The 16374-nt window shown below is 43.1% G+C and overlaps 1 long non-coding RNA gene across 11 annotated transcripts in view; it reads right to left on the reverse strand.

Annotated features, from left to right (window-relative positions):
• Positions 1 to 1032: 1032 nt before the first annotated feature.
• Positions 1033 to 16374, reverse strand: part of LOC111751573 (uncharacterized) — a 48241-nt gene continuing 32899 nt past the window's right edge. For 8 of the 11 annotated variants that reach the window (XR_010317943.1, XR_010317942.1, XR_010317938.1 and 5 more), the window contains 2 exons: positions 12957 to 13060; positions 1033 to 9489 (listed from right to left, as the gene is read on the reverse strand). This is a non-coding gene — a long non-coding RNA (uncharacterized LOC111751573). The remainder of the gene's footprint in view (positions 9490 to 12956; positions 13061 to 16374) is intronic. The other 3 variants (XR_010317944.1, XR_010317940.1, XR_010317939.1) reach the window with 3 other exon arrangements.

A 16374-nucleotide genomic window follows, 5' to 3' on the forward strand; every position in this document is an offset into this window, starting at 1 on the left:
ATACACATGGCTGTGGCTGTATTTACGGAGCCCTGGTGGTACAGTGGTTAAGTCCTCAACTCTAACCAAAAGGTCAGCAGTTCATACCCAACAGCAGCTCCACAGAAGAAAGATGTGGCAGTTTCCTTAAAGATTACAGCCCTGGAAGCCCTATGGGGCAGTTCTACTCTGTCCTATAGGCTCGCTATGAGTCGGAATCAACTCCATGGCAATGGTTTGGTTTGACTTTTCTCAGGGGCTATGTTTATTTAAACAGAAACAGATTTATATCCTATATATTTTTCATATAAGACAATGTAGTTATCTTTCCATAATTAGAGACTTACTTCATTTATCATTGTATGGATATACCACATTTAACCAATCCCCTATCGATAACCATCTTGGTCGTTACAAACTCTGTAGCAACAAATTATACCTTTAACACTTGCCCTTGGGATATGTATCTACAAGTGGAATTGCTGGTTTGTGTGTGTGCACACTTGAAATTTTTATACATACCGCCAAACTGAACTAGAACAAGGTTGTACTCATTTATACTCCCAGCTACCAGCAACAAGCCATGAGTTCCTGTTTCCTCAAGCCCTCACTAGCACAGAAGTTTATTCTTTTAATATTTGTCAATCTAGCCAACTGGAAAAATCTAGCCAGATACCATTTTTTTTCTCATTTCTATTCATGTAATTGGATTTTAAGTGAACATGGAAAAAGAGTCTTCTCCGTGTGTTTTATTGGTCATTTCTTTTTATTCTTCTATGAGTTCAGCTCATTTTTTTTGTGGTATTTGCTTTTTCTCCCTATTGATTTGTAAGAGCCTTGTGCACATTAGAGATATGTTGAATTCTTTTTACACAATTTGTCATCTATTTTTTATTTTTGTTCGTGGTGTTCACTGAGTTTTTTTCCTCAGCTAATCCATCACTTTTTTTCCTTTGGTGTCATACTAAAAAAGCCTACTTATCTTCTAGTAATTTATTTAGTTTTTATGTAAAAATCTTTAATCCACCTAGAATTCATTTTGCTATACGTTAAGGAACAGATCTTTTTTTTTTTTTTTTTAATGGTTAGCCAGTTGCCCCATTATCTGTCCTAATGCTATCCATTCCCATTGAAACCTAGTTCTGTTTCTGGACTTTCTATCCTGGGCTTTGCTCTCCAAAGATAACTCTGCTTTCCAAATTGGCCAGATTTTTCGTTCTCCACAATAGGTTTTATGTATGTTGTTGCCTATATTCAAATTGTTGCCCTTGGATGGAATATCCTCCTACTTTTTCCCTCCACAGATCCTTCAAAGCAAAACCATTAATGGGACAGGGAGAAGAGGTAAATGCTATTTAAGACAAAAAATGCCTTCAAAAGAGGGAAGATAATTCTAAAAGAATGATTCAGAAGGGTCTACAGATCCTTTGTGTGGCTAGGGAACAGGATAAAGCTTTATCTCTGGTCATTTTTTAAAATATTGTTTTAGGTAGAAGTTTATATAGCAAATTAGGTTCCCATTTAACAATTTTCATACAACTTGTTCCAAGACATTGGTTACATTTTTTACGTATCAACATTCTCATTATTTCTGTTCTGTTTGTTCTGTTTCCATTAATCTAGCTTCCCTGTCTCTCCTTAGCTTCTCATCTTTGTTTTAGAGTAAATGTTGACCTTTTGGTCTCATACAGTTGATTACTTAAGGGAGCACAGCACTCATGGATTTATTTTATAAGCCAATCTATTGTTTGGATGAAAGGTGACCACCGGGAGTGGTTTCAGTTCCAAATTCAAAGAGTATCTTAAGGCTATAGTTTTGGGGAACTCCTCTAGTCTCTACAGGTCCAGTAAGTCTGGCCTTTTTTAGGAATCTGAGTTTTGTTCTACATATTTCTCCTTTTCTGTCCAGGACTTTCCAATGTGTCCCTGGCCAGAACGGGTCAGTAGTGGTAGCTGAGCATTATCTAGTTCTTCTGGTCTCATGCTAGATGAGGCTGTGGTTCATATGGGCTATTAGTCCTATGGATTACTTTCTTCTTTGGATCTTGCTTCATTCTCTTTTGTTTCAGATGAGTAGAGACCAATAGTTGCATCTTAGATGGTCGAGGATAGAACTTTTTATCCACTGAGTCCCTCAGCAGGCTTTGCACACACAGAAGTGAACCTGGAGTTCAGTTTGGGAAGAACAGTTAGAGAAAGTTAAATTGCTTTGAATACCAGAGTAAGAGGCAATTGGAGTTTTTTGTGTACATATGGTAAGGAGGGTTTGCAGAGATGACAAGGATAAGATTCTAAGAGACCAAGGCCATATACATAAAAAAAAAAAAATCATGGGTAGTATGAATATTGATGAATCCCTAAATAGAATGGTGGGCAAAAGGACTTCAAGGAGCAGGGACAACCAGTGTTAGCATTCAAGTGCTTGCTATATTGCAATGTAAAACCCTCTCCATTATTCCAAGCCTTTAGTAAAGTCCACTACACACATAAACCATGTATTACAGGTAACTTGCTTTTCAAAAGCTGGCTTTACACCACTTCACTTTTATGAAGGACCTACATTAGTACCTGTTTTCGCTAACCAACAGAAAGGATTTTCACTTTTACGAAAAAAAGGCATAAAGTGGAAATAGCGTTTGGCATTATTTTGCACTGTCTTGTTTTGTGTTTCACTTCATTTTTGACAACTTCCAATTTTCCTCGATTCATACATTCCACGTTCTAATTACTAATGGATGTTTGCATCTGGCAGTCATTCAAACAAAACAAGGATATACTGTATGGTTTACAATCAGAAAGGTGTGCATCAGGGTAGTATCCTTTCACCATACTTATACAATCTGTATTCTGAGCAAATAATCTGAGAAGGTGGACTATATGAAGAACATGGCACCAGGACTGAAGGAAGACTCATAAACAATCTGTGATACGCAGATAACAACCTTGCTTGCTGACAATGAAGAGGACCTGAAGCACTGACCGGTAAAGATCAAAGACTACAGCCTTCAGAATGGGTTACACCTCAACATTAAGAAAACAAAAATCCTCACAACTGGGCCAATAAGCAACATCACGATAAATGGAGAGAATAGCGAAAAATTGTCAAGGAATTCATTTTACTTGTATCCACAATCAACGCCCACGGAAGCAGCAGTCAAGAAATCAAACGACATATTGCACTGGGAAAATCTGCTGCAGAAGACCTCTTTCAAGTGTTAAAAAGCAAAGATGTCACTTTGAGGACTAAGGTGTGCCTGATTAAAGCTATGGTATTTTCGATCACCTCATTCACATGTGAAAGCTGGACTATGAATAAAGAAGACCAACGAAGTAGTGATGCATTTGAATTATGGTGTTGGCAAAGAATATTGAATATATCCTGGGATGCCAGAAGAACAAACAAATCTGTCTTAGAAGAAGTACAGCCAGAATGCTCCTTAGAAGCAAAGATGGCGAGATTTTGTCTCACTTACTTTGGACATGTTATCAAGTGGGCCCAGTCCCTGGAGAAGGACACCATGCTTGGTAAAGTAGGGGGTCTTAGAAAAAGATCCTCAACGAGATAGACTGACACAATGGCTGCAACAATGGGCTCAAACATAGCAGTGATTGTGAGGATGGCACAGGACCAGAAAGCATTTTGTTCTGTTGTATATAGGGTCACTATGCATGGAGCTGGAAACCCTGGTGGCGTGTGGTTAAGAGCTATAGCTGCTAACCAAAGGGTCAGCAGTTCAAATCCGCCAGGCGCTCCCTGGAAACTCTATAGGACAGTTCTACTCTGTTCTATAGGGTCGTTATGAGTCAGAATTGACTCGACGGCACTGGGTTTGGTTTTTTTGGTTTATGTATGGAACTGACTTGACGGAACCTAACAACAATACACATAAAGGCTTTGGCTGGGAGATATGTGAGTTCTACATCTGGGTCAGTGTGGATGGAAACACCAACACATGCTTGAGACAGTAAGACAGTCCACAATCTGAACTAATTTAGTGGAAAGTAAGAGCTCAAGATCAGTGGTGAAAAAAGCATTTTTTTTTTTCAAGATCAGAGTGACCATAAATACATGAGGAGAAATTTGCAGAAACTTGGAGGAAGGAATTGGACTTTCTACAAGTTGTAGAATGCCAGTCTGAGCCAAAATGTTAAGCAGAAGGCTGATTCCAGCTAACTCACGGGTTACACTAAAATGTTCAACCTTAGAACCTTTTAAAAGGTACCATACTGCGTAAGGTTGCGAGGAGACTACAGAAGCAGTCAGCAGGGGAGGTGCCAATTACTCTGCTTGCACAAGAAACAAGCTAAGGACCCTAAGCCCATTCCTTCTTCACTCTCTCCTAAATGGGTCTTCTTGCCCCACCCTCAGCCAGGAATGGACTCTGTCAATTCTCACCTCTCAATGAAGTTTTCTCTCAGGGTTTTAACCTCAGATTCTTCTTTTCCAGAACTTCCACTTTACTTTTAATTAGAACCTCAGTTTAACCTTTTTCTCAATTTTTTTTCTGTTCTTTGTCAAATTCAACTATAAATTTCTTACAGACAAGAACCAAATCCTAAAAAAAGGTGGGGGGTGTGCCGGGGAACCATCCTAAACATTTTATGCTACACCCAAAAAAACCAAACCTGTTGCTGTTGAGTCGATCCCAACTCCTAGAGACCCTGTAGGACAAAGTAGAACTATTTCCAAGGAGCGACCCGTAGATTCAAACTGCCAAACTATTGGTTAGCAGCTGGGCCACCAGGGCTCCAGATTACACCCAACAAACACCCAGAGCCTATTAAATTCCTAGCAGAGGACCAGTGGAAGATAATGATGCAGAAGCAAGTTGTCTTAGTCATCTAGTGCACTATAACAGAAATACCACAAGTGGATGGCTTTACCAAAGAGAAGTTTATTCTCTCACAGTACAGTAGGCCAGAAGTCCGAATTCAGGGCACCATTTCCAGCGAAAGGCTCTCTTCTCTGTTGGCTCTGGTGGAAGGTCCTTACGATGCATCAGTCTTCCCTTGGTCTGGGAGCATCCCAGCACAGGAACCTCGGGTCAAAGCATGCGCTCTGCTTCCGATGCCACATGAGATACCCGTCTCTCTGCTCACTTCTTTTATATCTCGAAGAGACTGACTTAAGACAATACAGATACACCCTATCTAATATATCTCATCAATATAACTGCCACTAATCCATCTCATTTCATCATAGTGATAGGATTTATAACACACAGGGAAATCACATAAAATGGTGGACAATCACAGAACACTGGGACTCATGGCCCAGCTAAGTTAACAGATATTTTGGGGGGACACAATTCAATCCATGACACAATTTCACAAATGACTCTGGATGGTGATCCTCCGAAATCAAGGAACAACAGAGATGGAGGAGGTGGTATAGGATAGAGGGAAGAAGATGGGTTAACGAAGAATAATTTGGCTTGGGACACGCTAAGTTTAAGATTCCTGAGAGCCCTCCAGGTTACAATGTCAGCAATGTTTGGCTATGTGAGTAAGGAACACAGAAGAGAGATTTAGGTTGGAGACAAGGATTTGGGCGTTTGAGGCGTATCAATAGTAGCTGAAACCACAAGCATGTATGAGATCATCCAGAGATAGTATATAGAGGGAGAAGAGAAGGGGGTCAAGGACAGAATCTTAAGGAATGGCTTCATTTAAAGAGCTTGTTATGGAAAGACTAACCAATTAACCCACTGCTGTCGAGCTGATTCACAAACTCGTCACGGAAAAACAAGCCTTCCAGGATTATAGACTAACTGACACTTAGTAAATACCTACATACTGACCAAATAACTGACTCAATTTAAGATCTCTAAATGGCCATTTCAAGCCTTCTTTCCACCTTCCTGTCATGAGCTCACTCCCTAATCTTCACAATGAGAACCACATCTTTCAGAGCAAGTGGCAGATACGGATGTGCCAAGGGCCTAGGCCCCCAGGATGAGGCTTGTGGGTGGAGAGTGCTGCTTGCTGGATGTTAAAAGAACACCATACCTAAGGGCAGGGTCAAGCTGAGCCTTTCCCTTCTAGTTTGTTTTCTCATTGGCCCAGTCAACTATCTGGGTTATGACCAGCCAACATTGGGGTCTGAAAGGGAACTAGTAATTTCTTAATCAAGAGTCTTAGTCAGAGATTTCCTGGTGGTCCTGGTTGGGAATGCCATACAAAAAAAGTGATTGGCTTCCTCTCCCATTAGCAGCAATGCCAGCTGGAACTCCTGGCACTTGGTCATCCACCCTGCCAGATTTAAATGGCTCTCCATCTGTAAGACTGCCCTGCTCACAGAGCATGAGCTTAATTCAAGGGTTGAAAAAAAATTATTATTGTCTAGACTGGCCCATGAACTATAAAAGAGGAGGGATTTAATACGGAAAATAGAAGATTTACAATAATGTCACACCTATTTCATAAAAATGAACTCCATCCCATTTGACACCAATCCCCATGAGTCTAAATCCTGAATTAACAGTGAGACTTGAGACTGATGTTGATATGGACAGCCCAGGAGAGGGAAAAAAGGGGTGCTCAGGAGGGCTTGAGAGAAGTTCTGGCAGGGGTCAAACCTGGAGAAAAGAGCGTCAGAGAAGCAAGCCCACATTCCTTGGATCCAGGAGCTGATGATGCCTGTGGCCATGATGACATCGCCCCATTTACCAATTCCTGTTTCAACTGAAGGAAAGGGGAAGAAGAAGATCCAAATGTGGGAGACAGAATGCAGAATCCCTATCTCCTCCCCACCTTAGGGATCAACTGGAAATCATAGCTGGCCTTATACAGAAACACAGTAAGTGACCAAACACATGGTATGACTCCAGCAGCCTGTAACCCATTGCTGTGGAGTTGATTCCGACTCACAGCAACCCCAATGGACAGAGCAGAACTGCCCTTTAGGGTTTCCGAGACTAAAAATCTTTACCGAAGCAGACTGCCCCATCCTTCTCCTACTGAGCAGCTAGTGGGCTAGTGGGTTCAAACTTCTAACCTTTCTGTCAGCAGCTGAGCACTTAAGCACTGCACCACCAGGGTTCCTCATTTCCAGTAGAAAAAAACACTGCTAATCGAGTCAATTCCGAGTCACAGTGACCCTACAGGACAGAGAAGAGCTGCCCCATAGGGTTTCCAAGGAGTGGATAGTGGATTCAAACTGCCAACCTTTCAGTTAGCAACCAAATGCTTAACCACTGCACCACCAGGGTTATTTCCAGTTGAGGGACTAGTAAATAGTAGGCGCTTAGTGGGAATTTGTTGAATGAAAAGCACCAGGAGAGATTCCCTGCCCCAAAAGAATTTCTTTCACTGACTTGCCACATCACCTTCGCCTATACTCCTCCATTTGATGACTATTCCTTTGGGATAAAGCTGCTCACTTTTCCAAAACTATGTTCCACCAAACATCATACTGTGTGATTCTTTGAGATTTTAATACGTATTACTCCATTTAAAAAAACGGCTCTCTAGTTAAACAAGTCTGGAAGATGTTATCTTCGCTATCTCCTTCTTAGAGCTTTACAATGCGTATTAAAAGCTTTTTTGGAGGCAGAAGCAGTTGGAGAACTAGCATGAAATCCAAGACAGAGCCTTCCTGAGCTAAGGGCCTTGTTCCAGAAGGGCAGCTGGACAGACCAGCATGATATCCAGTTAGTCCAAAGAGCAGCAGGCAGAGTTCAGGGGTAACTTGCTAGTCAATAACTAGGAGACCTGTGTGTGGCTAGGCCTCTGACCACTGAAGCCTAGATGCAAAAAATGGCCCCAGTATCACAGAAAGGACCTGGCTCAGGAAAGGCTAAAGAGTAGTAAAGCCACAGCCCTGCGTGAGGGATGACAGCAGGGTTGTGGTCCTGGACGGGGCTAAGCAGCTCAGGCAGGGCAACTGAACAGGGCATGGTACTCCTAGAGAAAAGCAAAATAAGGGGGAGATGCAGGGGAGGCAGAGACTGATGGACTGTCACTCAGGGTACAATACACACCCCCAAGTCCCTCCCTGCTGGGGCACTGGCTCCACAGTGATAGCTACATCACTGTGTCCTATGGGACTGGCAGGGGTGGGATGGAGGGAGGTATATCCAGAACATCCACAGAGTTCTGCTGACTGCAGCAAGAAAAAAGTTCCAGACTTTGTCAAACTTTGGGGGTGGGGGAGGTGGGGAGAAGAGTCCATTCCTAGCATTTCTCTCTAGATAAATATGCCCCCCAAAATGAGTTAGAACCCAAGAGGCCTAAAATGAAGCCAAAAGTCTGGATCCAAAAGACAATGCTCTGGATTTAGGGCAGAGATGTGGACAGGGCAGAAGTTGAGAGCCTGACGGTGAAGGGCATCCAGAAACCCAGCTGTAAGGGCTGGGAAAAGCACTGAGGTTTGAGCTGCCTCTGTCAAAAAGACGCCCCTAGGAAAGAGGGGCTGCGAAAACTCAGTCAGCAAGGCAATTTGAGAGCGCTGGTGGATGAAGGATGACGACCAGTCAACTAGGAAAGCTCTCTTTTTGGAGGAACTCAGGCCAGAACACTCTTACATCTGAGTCACAGGGATAGCCTCTGGATCAGCTATTTCAGCTCCATAATGTCAGTGGGCACGGGGATGATACTGTACCTTTGCATGGACTGACACCCCAAGTGCTTTGTCACTGCTTTTGACATGGCTTATTTTGCTTTCCGGTGCAGCCCTGTCTCTGCACAGCTCACTGGAAAATTGAGACCAGAAGCTGTCTGACCAGCAGCCACTGAGGAAGTATCCTGCCCTTATTGTCATCAGTGGCCTCTTTTGCACCATCATTTTGCATCATTTCTGGGAAACTGTGCCTCCCCCTTCCTCAGATCTGTGACAGTCTTGTCTGAGGACATCACAGCAAACCACAGACCCCAAAGACCTGCACTCCTCATTACGTTCTGCCAGTGAGCTGCTCTGCACACAATACTGTGCCTAAGGAGCCAGCACGCTGGTGGGAAACCTTTCCACCCAGCACCCCCCTCTCTGGAGGCCAGGAGCCTCCAACCCCAGCACCCTCAGCTCTTTGTCTTTTCTCATAGAAAACTGTGAAGAAAACAAAGTGTTTTCTTCTTCAGGGACCCCGTTTCTCTTTTCAGGGTCTTTATCTCAAAGGCAAGTGTATCTCCTTCCTGTCCCTCCAGCTGGGAGCACAGTGTCCCCTACTCTCTATCCCTCATTCTCAGCAATGAATCTCACAGACTCATTCCCACTTCCATTCCCATGAAGGAGATGCTTCACAATCTGAAGTCTCTACGTTTTTAACAGGGTCTCAAAGATTTCTAAGTCAAGAAAAAGAAATTTCACTTGTGGAATTCCAAACAATAGCAAATAGCTGGGGCAAGTTTTTGAGGGGCAGGACATACTCTTGGTGCCCCTGAATTATACCACTTGACAGAGCAGCCCTGTCTCTTCTGATTCCATCACCTGACAGCCTCAAGCTGTCCTCCTCTGCCAGCCCAGAGGTCAGGATCTTCTGTATCTGTGCCAGCACCCACTGCCACCTGTCTTTCCTGGAAAAGCAAGAGAGACCTCGTTTATTCAGTAATAATTCATCGTTAACAGTCACACAACTGGTGCCACCAACTCTAGTACATGCAGTAAGGGTACACCACGCCCTCAACTCTGCCCCTATCGCGGCTTGTTCCTTAGGATACCTCAACAGATTTTCTCTGGATGATAGGACAGAGCCACTTAAGCAGTAAACCAGAGTTGCCAGTGATGTTTTAGCACTTGTGGGCTGCACTGTAATGAAGACGGAGAGATAAAGAACAAAGGCTTTTTAAAATTCTCCCCTATGGCCAACTGGTATCTTTTCCACCACATTGTTGCAGCATCTCTATATATATACCCTAGTATTCTATGAACAAGGTGCTCTGGCTAAACACGTCTCAACAAGCAAAAATTATGAGGTAGAGAAAAACGGCATCTGCTTACCTTTCTTCCTTTCCCCTCCCCTCCTTCCCTAAATCCCACTACAGATGAGCTCTGTGAAAACAGCATGGACTTTGGAGACAGACAGACCTGGGAGAAATTCTGTCTCAGCTCTTCATTAGCTGTGCGACCTTAGGCAAGTTACATAACTTCTTTGACTTTCACTTTACCCATGTGCAAATATGAGGACGGTACTTTACAGGGTTGTAGTATAATTAAGTAAGAAAATACACAAAAAGCATCTAATGCACGGCGGGCTCCCGAGGGATGTGAGTTTCTGTGCTTCCCCACCTAGCTCATCATGCTCCTGGTGCCCTCATGCTGCTCTCTGGCTGTCCAAGGCTTCTACTAAGCGTCCCCCCATGCCTCAGCCTCACCGTCCTCCCCTCCTTTCCTACCCCTATCAAAGTGTCCACCCCTTAGAAGAGCTGATCTAATCACACTGTTAAAAGGAAAGCAATCCTGATGAAATGCGTTCGAGTAAAATGTGAACAATATTGCTGGGTTCCTATATTAACTCTGCATTTCAAAAGGGAGCCTGGAAATTCAAATGAAAGGAAGGATGCCTAATGGTGAGGCTGTCCCAGATGTTTCATACGTCACAGGATAGGGGACCAGTGTGAACATGTCTATCTCCCTCTACTACCGTGTTGGCCCTTAGCCTGCGAACACAGCCCGTATCACCCTCTGAAGATGAGAAACCAATCAGAGCAACAGAACATCAGCTCGGACTGCTGATGTCATACTTCAAATCACCAACAGGTCCAGAACAGAACTTGGGAGTCTTGACTACCCCTCTCTTGCTCTAGCCAGCACACACCGCTTCCTTAGCCAGGAAGTTATGCTAGGGCTTTTTCCTAGGAGGTTTCCAACACTATCTTAAACTCTTTGGCATCAAGCAGCAACACCCCTCAGACACTGCATGAAAAGAAAAACTAAAAGCCTGATTTCACTTCCTGGGAGGACGGATGGAGAAGAGATCTGCTGAAATAGTCAGGCTACAGCCAGAAGCCTCCTGAGAGAAGAATCTGCTTTGGGGTGTGGAAAGGCGAGGGTGCTGTGTTAGAGGAAGCAGCTCAGCTCCAGCACTGCCAGAAGCTGGTGGCCACGGCGATGGTGGAGAGCCAACACAGTTAGAGCAGGAGCTGCTAAGTCAGTGCACAGGCAGCAAAGCAGTGGCACAGAGAGATCTCAAAGGATTTGACCTCTTGGGGCCTCTTTTTCCTTATCTGAAAATTGGAGATGATTAATGAGAGCACCTACTTCATAAGGAAGAGCTTCTATATGTAAGGTGCTTAGAGCAGTGCCTGACATATAGTACGTTCTGTGTAAGGGTTAGCTACTCTTCGTCATCTCTGCCAGGCAGCACCTGCCAGTGGAATATGTGGATGGTCTGTTATGGAAGAATCACCCTCCCTCCATCCTGAGTCAGAGGCAGGAAACTAAATGAAACTAGAGTTCCCAAAACAGCTGATATGGGCAGAGCTAGAGCACCAAGGGTTTATACATTTAGTACCCTATCGATGCTCCCAGGCTGGAGTGACGAAATAAATACCTGCTCGTCCCTTCAGAACTTATCATTCCAAATGAACGATGGCTCCTTCCAGGTAGCCTCCCTGTTAGAATCTGCTTTGGAGATACCTCCAGGGACAGCAAGGAGCTGCATCAGCAAGCACAGCAGTCCCACCGCTGGAGTCAGGCTGTAGGTTCTGACCCCGGACTGCTCCGCAAGGCATACTCATCCCCACAGTGTATCTACTGAATGCCTTCTGACCACGTCCAAATATCAAATCCATTCTCTGAAATGGAGATTTACTATCTCTGAGAATATGACCTATAAAAGGATAAGGCACTTTTAAACTGGGGAGGGGAAGAGAGATTAAAGGCTCCTGCTTTTGCTCCTTCTTCTTCAATAAATAAATTTGGGACAACCAGCTATACCCAAACGAAAAGAAACAGAGGCAGGTCCTGACCACTTTTTTCACACCAAATAAACTTCAGATAGATTAGATTTAAATTTAAGGATTTAAAAAGAAACACACACACGCAAAAGAAAAAACAATCAAAGAAAATTAGTTACTACGTATTATTTTGAGGCAGGAACACCTGCTGTTTCTAAGCACTGACCTAGCAGCAGAAAAAACTATAAGGCAAAGATTAATTTGACTACCTAAAAATGTAAAACTTCCAGACAAAAAAATATACAGAAACAAAGTTCAAAAACAAATGATAAAGTAGGAATTCTGTATCATATATGATAGTCAATGTACCTGTAGTATAGTAAACCAAAAAAACCAAACCCATTGCCGTTAAGTCAATTTCGACTCCTATCGACCCTACAGGCCAGAAGAGAACTGGCCTGCAGGGTTTCCAAGGAGCAGCTGGTGGATTCAAAATACCAACCTTTTGATTAGCAGGTGAGCTCTTAACCACTGAGCCACCAGGGCTCCCGTAGTATATTAGGTGGTGACAAATGAAAAATAAAAGAATTTTAGAAAGGGAAGGAAGGAAGGAGGGAGGTAGACAAAGAAGCAAGGGGGATTGTTCCAATTTGAAGTAAAAGGGTCAGGGAAGACTCATGGATAACAGATGACATAGACGGGTTAAGTATTAGAGAATAAAGTGCATTATGATACATCAACACATTAAAGTATAACAGTCATTTATCCTGTACTCATTGACATGAAAAGGTATCTACAAATTAAAGAAGAAAAATATTATTTGGAAAAATGTACAAAGGACATGAATAAGTGATTAAAAGGAAAAAATGTAACTCTCCAAACTACATCTGAAAAGATGTTCAACCTTTAATATTCAAAGAATGTAAATTAAATCACATTTATGGGGGCAGTTCTAGTCTGTTCTATAGGGTCACTATGAGTTGATATTGACTCGACAGAAACAGGTCTGGTTTTTGTTTGTTTATGTTTCAGTTTCCAATTCTAAGCATTTACCCCTCACAATTATCCCTATGAAATAGCTGCCACCATTATCCCCCAATTTTACCAAAGATAAACCTGAGGGACAGAGAAGGTAAATGACTTACCCAAGGTCGCACAGTAAGTGATGAGTCAGAATTTAGGCCCTGGCAGACTGGATCCAGAGTCACACTCTAACCACAATGCCACAGTGACAAGACCATGTTTCCACCTGTCAGATACAGAAAGGTGAAAAACACAACACAGTATTACTGAAGATGTGGGGAAACAGGAAATGTCATGTGCTTTTGGTAGAAATTTACATTGTTACGAGCAGTATGGCTCCATGAGTCAATATTTTAAATGTGCCTAACCTATAACTCAGCCATTCCATTTCTTAAAGTTTACGCTAAGTAGAGAAGTACACAAGTATGCAAAGACATATACACCAAGATGTTCACGGTAGCAAAAATACTGCAAACAAAAAACCAAACAGTTATACCCAAAGTCCAACACCTTCATTCAATAAATATTTATTGAGCATCAACAGCATACCAGGAGCTGTACTAAGCACAGGTACAGAGAGCAGTGAATAAAAAAAGAAAAAAAAAATCCCTGCTGCACGGAGCTTACATTCTAGTAGGGGGAGTCAGGCAATAAACAAGACTTTAAAAGTCTGTAATACATCAGGGGATGATAAATGCTATACAGAAAAAGAAAAAGAGAAAGGAGATAGAGAAGAAAGGAGGACTATTATAATTTTAAGTAAAGGGGTCAGGGTTGACAACACGTGACATTAATGGGTTAATCAGAGGGAAAAAAGTCCATTATGGTACACCCACACACTGAAAATATAACTCAGCCATTTGTCCTGTATTTACTGACATAAAAAGATGTCTACACAACACAATCAAGAGAAAAAAAGGTTATAAAACAGTGTTAAGGAAGAAAAATTAAGGTATGATTTACTTATGTGTATGTATGCTTACAGTCTAACTGGGAGAGAGGAACAACACACAAAGAGACGAGTATTACCAAGCGAGGGCCCAGGATGAGTGCCAGACAAGTGGTGCATGTGGCATCTCTTTGTTCTCCCACCCACCCGTCCTCCTCCCCACACCCATACTTCGTTCCAGAAAGCATTTAAGGATGGCAAATACACACACTCCCACAAGTTCTTTAACTCTGTCCTCCCTCACCCTTTTCCCTCCTTTTCCCAGAAGCCACCTGCTAGGGATTGAACTGTGTCCCCCAAAAATGTTATCAATTTGGCTAGGCCAGTATTGTGTGGCTGTCCACCATTTAGTGATCTGATGTGATTATCCTATGTGTTGTAAATCCTGTCTCTATGATGCTCATGAGGCAGGATTAGAGGCAGTTATGTTAATACGGCAGGAAGCAATCCACAGGATTAGGTTGTGTTTTGAATCAATCTCTTTTGAGATATAAAAGAAAGAATCAAGCAGAGAGGAAATGGACCTCATACCACCAAGAAGTGCTGGGAGCAGAGTGCATCCTCTGGACCTGGGGTCCCTGCACTGAGAAGCTCCTAGACCAGGGGCAGACTAATGACAAGCGCCACCCCCAGAACTGACAGAGAGAGAAAGCTTTCCCCTGGAGCTGCCACCCTGAACTTGGACTTCTTGCCTCCTAGACTGTGAGAAAAGAAATTTCTCTTTGTTAAAGCCATCCACTTGTGGGTATTTATGTTATAGCAGCACTAGATAACTAATACCACCGAGCCAGAGATAGGGTGCAAGGAACAAAAGCTTAAAATCAGGGTCAACTGAAGGGGCACCAAAAAGGATGGAAGGAAACCTCCAGGGGATCTGGAAGGGATTCCTCACACTTTAGCACATTGGACACAGGTACCAGAAGGCACACCTCTCCTCCCTGCAGATCTGTACAGTTTGAAGCAAGGCTACTTGACTTAAATCTCCTATTTCATCCCCTCTAACGCCAAAACGCCCTGCAGGGGTGGTCAGGACCAAGGCTTACTCACTCACAAGGAAGCAAAGGCCAGAGCTCTGCTCCTGCACAGGAGTGCCTGCGTCTTCCTACGAGCAGAAAAGGACACCAGACAGAGCCTTTTCTGCCCCCTACCTTGTCTCCTTCTCCATGTATGTGACCCACGAGCTATCTTGGCTAAATTAAGAATTCATGCCCAACGCCTCCCTCCCCGCCCGCCCCCCCCCCCCACACACACCCTCTCCTTTGCCTCTGCTACCCTCGAGATTGAGATTAACAGGCTTCCCCATTAAGATTCTCATGACTAGGTCCCTACCAAGAAAGCTGCTCAGGGTGACCAGACAGGCTAGTTTGATTGGAACACTTTACAGTTTAGGGTGAGGTTCTGAGTAAGCTGGTGGACAGGCTCAGATATATTTGCTCTCAGATATGTGGAAGCAGATTACATTTTTTGCCTCAGCACAGAGCCACATATAAGGAATTGGTAACCTCCCAAAGGTGGAATCCAAGTTGCTGTCCCCTATTTCTTTAGCCTGAGGGTAGGAATAGAGGCACATGAATGGAGGTAGGGGGCTTAGGGAAAGATTCGATTGTTCCAAAATATTTCTCACGTATTCTCTGTCACCTTTTGAATACCTACTACACGCCACGTCCTGTGTTAGGTGCTTTCACATAGTAGTACCAAAAAAGGCAAAATTGAGTTTATCATACATTCCTACTAAGTGCTACTGAATTTAAGAAGCCTAGGGCACACAGGGGGCACAGTTATGGATATTTCCTAGACATAACCAAATACCTCACGGAACTGGGTTACTGTGTTTGAGAGATCAGGACCATAGTCTCAGTCAACTGACATAACACGGCTCATAATGTTCCACATCGTAGTTTGCTGAGTACCATCTGGGGTCTTAAAAGACTGCAAGTGGCCATCTGATATACAACTATTGGTCTCTATACATCTGGAGCAAAAGAGAAAGAAGGAAACCAAAGACTCAAAGAAGAAACCAGTTTATAGGACAGTCTACAAGAACCATGGCCTTATGTACACCTTGAGACCAAAAGAACTAGATGGTGCCTGGCTACCACTACTGATTGTTCTGACTGGGAACACAACAGAAGGACCTAAATAGAGTGGGGAAAAAATGTAGGACAAAACTCAGATTCCTAAAAAAGGCCAAACTTACTGGACTGGTAGAGACTAGAGGAATCCTAGGGACTACTGCCCTGGGATACTCTTTAAACTTGGAACTCCAACCACTCCCGGAGGTAACATATCAGCCAAAAGACACAGCAGATCATAAAATAAATAATATCACCCTTGAGTCCTGTGCTCCTCTAAACAATCATCTAAATGAGACCTAACAGTTAATATTTAGCCTAGGCCAAAGATGAGAAGGTAAGGTGGTACAAGGAAGCTAGATTAATGGAAACAGAACCACCGCAATGGAAATAATGAGAATGCTCACACATTGTGAAAAGTGTAACTAATGTCACTGAATAATATGTACAGGAATTGTTAAATGAGAACCTAATCTGCTATATAAAATTTCTTCAAAACCACAATAAAACATTTATAAA

Source organism: Loxodonta africana, chromosome 15 (assembly GCF_030014295.1).
Source record: "Loxodonta africana isolate mLoxAfr1 chromosome 15, mLoxAfr1.hap2, whole genome shotgun sequence".
NCBI classification, from domain to species: Eukaryota; Metazoa; Chordata; class Mammalia; order Proboscidea; family Elephantidae; genus Loxodonta; species Loxodonta africana.